Source organism: Labrus mixtus, chromosome 23, assembly GCF_963584025.1.
Source record: "Labrus mixtus chromosome 23, fLabMix1.1, whole genome shotgun sequence".
NCBI classification, from domain to species: Eukaryota; Metazoa; Chordata; class Actinopteri; order Labriformes; family Labridae; genus Labrus; species Labrus mixtus.
In genome coordinates this window covers 4766959-4772176 of record NC_083634.1, presented here as the reverse complement: position 1 = coordinate 4772176, position 5218 = coordinate 4766959, and the positions used below count along the sequence as shown (strand labels likewise).

The 5218-nt window shown below is 37.3% G+C and overlaps 1 long non-coding RNA gene across 1 annotated transcript; it reads left to right on the top strand.

Moving 5' to 3' along the window:
- Positions 1 to 257: 257 nt before the first annotated feature.
- On the top strand, positions 258 to 4565 carry LOC132958697 (uncharacterized). Its single transcript, XR_009666814.1, has 4 exons — positions 258 to 393; positions 674 to 1039; positions 1130 to 2494; positions 2710 to 4565. It is a non-coding gene; the product is annotated as an uncharacterized LOC132958697 (long non-coding RNA).
- Positions 4566 to 5218: the final 653 nt, after the last annotated feature.

Sequence of the window (5218 nt, the reverse complement as noted above, 5' to 3'; positions counted from 1 at the left end):
AAACAATGACTGGACTGGTTGTCGTTTGTTGTGTTGTGATAAATTTGGTTTATCCATCAGCCTTATGAGGACAGAAAAGTAAACATGGTTTAAATTTAAAAAAGTACAGACAGCATCATGTGTTGAAGTTATTTTACACCCTGTCAATAACTGTCCCTTTAAAAGGCAGGAAGAAACAGAGTGGAATTCAAATTTTGATATTGCATTGATATTTGATATTGTTACAGACCTTTGGACTGTCTCATTAACAGAGAGGAGGAGCTGGATGTAAGGTTCCCTAGAATTGCTTAATGTTCTCAGTGATATTAGTGGAGATAGTTTTCTGTGCCACCTACAGTCAACAGAGCACCACCATGATGGGGAGGATCTTGCTGGGGGTCTTGTGTCTCTCAGGTGAGAAAATTCTCTATTGTTAATTTCTCATGATACCCACTATTTTAAGATTGGTCACATTTTATCCTTAAAAAATATGGGTTAGTTTGAAAATGAATTATTTGAATGTATGGATTTTAGTGCCGTGTTCAAGGACTTCCACTTATTAGGCAGGCAATTGTCCAGATTCTGAAATAAGTAGAGGGCCATTTAAACAACAAAAAATGTATGTGAATGAGAAAGATGAAAAATGTATACGATCCACTATCACTGGAGAAAATCGTCTGTGTTCTCCTCACAGGCTGGAACATCTCCTCATGCCTTTCTCTTCAGTACCACTACGTAGCAGATCCTAAGAACTGGACTGAAGCTCAGACCTACTGCAGAGAGAAGTACACAGACCTGGCCACTGTTGAAACCCCAGAAGAAATGAAACAACTGAACAAGACTGTTTTATCTTCTGGCATTAACTTAGAGGTCTGGATCGGTGTGTACAGAAAACTCTGGAAGTGGTCAGACAACTACACAAACAGTGGAGCTGAATATAGGAACTGGGGAAATAATAATCGGATTATTAATTACGATTTTAAATGCTACGTCCTTTTTCACAATGGGGAATGGTATGGACATGACTGCATTAATGCTGAATCATTCATTTGCTACAGAGGTAAGGATAATGCAAGATATAGCTCTATAAAGTTATTTAAAGTTTTTTGTGGAAAATATTATTCTCTTTTTTTACTCTCTCTAACTGCAGGATCACAACAGAATCCTGAATTTGTTTATGTCAGTGTTAAAAAGAATTGGTCCAGTGCTCAGAGGTTCTGCAGGGAGAACTTCATAGACCTGGCCACTGTGAAGAACCACAGTGAGAACCAGAACATCCAGAGCTTGGTTCCTGAATACACTTATTCATGGATGGATTGTACTGGGATCCTGACACTTACTGGTCTGATGGGAGTGGCTCATCGTTCAGGTGGTTCAGTTATGGATATGGATACACATTACACCCCATGAGTGAAGTATGTGGAGCAGCAGATTTGGAGAATTCAGGAAGATGGTGGTTATTAAACTGTGAAACTAAATGTCCATTTGTGTGCTACAGCGTCCGTTCATCTGGTGAGTGAAACTGACCTTCAGTGGAGGAGTGAGATTTAAGCATTTCATGAGAATAACCAATTCAATTAATTAAACTGTACTGACATGTCCAATATGTAAGATATTTACTGAATTAAATTAAAAAGTGACCTTGTTATATTTTCATACATTAAGGAAACATGTTATGTTGAAGTGCTGTCCTCCTTCTAACTTTAGATTCTGGTCCTGACTGATCTGGATTTGTATGGACCAGAGAAGTAGGCAGTTTTCAGGCACCCCCACACGGCCGTTTTGCCACTCACCCCACAGTTAGCAGGCAAAGAGCAAACCAACAGGTTCAGATAGAAGTGATTTTACCCGACCTAAAAAGCCTCTGCATGTTTCTAATAAGTTCCACGAGCAGAAACGTGCTCAAACTAGGATCAATATTGGAGATGCTTTTGAAAAATGGAGAGAGGTTAGAACACAGAAAGGTTTACAGACCGATGCAGAGCTGGATAAACACTGAAGCTTCAGTGTCCACCACATGGCGACGTGTGAGCATCGACTCTAGATTGGAGTCGGGGGGGGGGGGGTTAGACAGCTCTCCCTGAATGTAGTTATGAATTTGAACTGCAGTACCCATTTTAAACACTAGGTGTCAGAGTTACACATTGCTCGTAGATCCTACCGATTGTCTTTATAATTACTGGTGTGAAACTGTAAAGAAATGAATTTATTTCTCAGGGATACAAGCAGAAAAAAATACAAACATACATAGAAAACAAGTTACAGAGGAGCTCCACACATTTGCCCCCGTGACTTTAAAAGGTGTTTTCAATTCATGAGATAAAACGATACCGTTTCTTTTATGCAGGCCCCTGTTTTAGCTAGTCAAGCTAATATAACACATCATGAGGGTGACGTTTTTCTTCTCTGTTCATGTGCAGTAGTAAAGAGGCAGGTGATAAAGCTGAGGATGAAGCCAGAGAACTACTCTATGGATCTAAATGACCCTGCTGTCAAAGCAGACATCCTGAACAAGGTGAGTCCTCAAAGACATTTAGACATTTGAATTTCAGGTGTTTCTTCTAACTTTGTGCATTTTTTAGTTTAAGTCTTATTCATTTGAATATTTTGTTAGTTTGACGTTTGTATCTTGTTAACCTGTAGGTACGAGGTCAAACTAATACTACATTCCAACTAGAAAATGCAGATTTAAGTGAATGTTTACAAAGGGTTTCCATTTGTGTATCACAGCTCCAGGACCGGCTGAAGAAGAATGGACTGAGTGGAGTCACCCTGAAGTGGAGAGAGCAGCCTGATGGGAAAGTTTTCCACAAGGAGAGGAAAATGTCTAAGAAGAAGAAAAAAAGAGAAAAGACTGAACTGTGAAAGTGAAATATAGCTGTATAGTCTATCTGTAATTAGAGATGGGACAGATCTGATCTAATATCCGTATCTATAACTCAAGACCTACCTTTTTGGTCTGGCTTTTAACTGAATCTCATGTTATCTCATTTAGTTTTATCTATTAACATATTTTATATGATAGTTTTTCATTCTTTTATTGTGTTGCTTTTGGCATTTTATTTTATAACTTATTACATTTATCTCTAGACTTGTGTGGCACATTGCTGTGCTATAATTGTTTTTAGATTTCTTCATCCGTCTCTATCACTTTTTCTATATTATAGAGCCGCCTCTATTATATCGTTCTCTCCTTGTTTTACATGTCATTATGACGGTTTCTCCTGATGTTTAGAGTCATGTAATTCAAGTTGTTATGGTAATCCTCCAGTCACTACAGGCTTTTTCCTGTTGGAGTTGTGTATTCATGTATTTTTATGTATTTGGATTATCTATCCATAGGTATGTGGACCTTCAATAAGAATGTCTTGCATAGTTTATATTATATATTTTTCCTGGTTTTGTACGACACGACCTGTCAGGTGACCTCAGAGGTTGTATATGTGGTGTGTCTATTCACTTGTTCATGTCTGATGAAGGGCGAGGGCCGAATCATTACATGAGGTGATATTTCCATTAAATTTCATTTAATTAGAGCAGCTTCTGGTGTGCGGACTTAAGTCTTTTTCCTACTTAAATTAAATACTCAGATATTGGTGCATTTAGCAAAAATACATCAACTGCACAGTAAACAATAATACAACAGGTCAGCCAATAAGAAGAAAGCACAGCTACAATGCATTTAAAAAAAAACTTTGTAGTATGCAAATAGCAATGCACACAGGCTACAGCCACAGACAGCCTACAACAATGAGGTCTCCAGAGTATGAGAAGCACACAGCTTCAGTTTGAAAGTGCAAAGAAAATATGACACACCTTAAATACGGAAAGAGTAAAACAGGTCCGCCAAAAAAAATGATAACGGCACAACTACAATGCAACAACAGAAATTGGAAAGCTCACTGCACACAGCCTCAGTGCATATTATAGCAATAACCTCAGCAGAGAAAGCACAGAGCTGCAGTGCAAAAAAAAAGATGACATCACAAGAATATAAATCCAGAGTGCATTTCACAATGCTTTCCCCAGAACATGACATTATGAGGTTCGACCAGTTGAGAACCACTGCTTTAGAATATATGCAAACAGCATCAGGGCATATTATAAAACTTGGATTATTCAAAAAGCACTGCACAGCCACAGAGAGTTTTAAAATAGTTATTAGAATACTGCTACAGAGCACATCACAATAAAGTCACCACCAGGAATATGAAATGTGCAATCCCCATCTGTTCATATTGCAATAGTGGATATGCAAAAAGCAATGCACATACAACTACAGTGCAAGAGAAATAAACAGATCCTCAATTCACAAGCCATAGTCTCTGTCGGATTGTTCAAGAGCATTTACTCTTCTACACCTTCAGCCGTTGATTTCAAGGTAGAGGATAAGGGCCAAATAAATAATTAGTTTTTTTCACTATGCACTTAGAAAATAAAAGACGAAATTGGAAAACTAAGTCAAAATGTCTAGAAAGAAGTCCATATATATAAAAACATTGTTTTAAATCCAATTTCAAGAATAAAGTAAAAATGTTGAGAATTAAGCTGAAATAATTTCTTTTTGACTCTTTCTTTTTGAAATCTTGACATTCAAATTTCTTCTCTAAATCTCTACTTTTTTAAAATCAGTATTTCAACTTTATTCTGAAAATGATCCAGACATTTTGACTTTTTTCTCAACATTTGGACCTTTTACTTTAAATTGTATTTTAACTGTATTCCTGACGTTATGACTTTTTTCTTCATATTAAACTACATGGGGTTAATTACTTTTTAAAACTGTTCCGTTTTGATGATTTTTTTCGAATTAGAGTTATGAAAAAAATTGCATAATTTGGGGTGTGGCTAACTTAACTGACATGTGGGCCCATTTTAGCTGTTTGCCAGGAGGCTAGGCTTCACTGTAGCTCCTTCCTGTCACTGACATTGATCTGTGTTGGTGTTGTTTATTCATATTGTGAAAGATAAAACGAACTAAACTAAGTGAAGCAGTCTGGCTATCTTCAGGCTCTCTCACTAGAGCTGAGGATACAGTCAAAATGCCTCTATTTACTCAGTGTAGTGATTGTAGAAGAAGATTGCAAGTGCACTTTGCAAGTGTTATGGCGCCCTAAGTAACAGACAAACATTTTGATTCATCAAAGCACACACGTTGTCTTCCCTTATTGCTTAAATTGCTGGTTTCAGTTTTGAACGTGAGTCTGTAAATAGTAAATGAACTTGAGCTTGTAAAGTC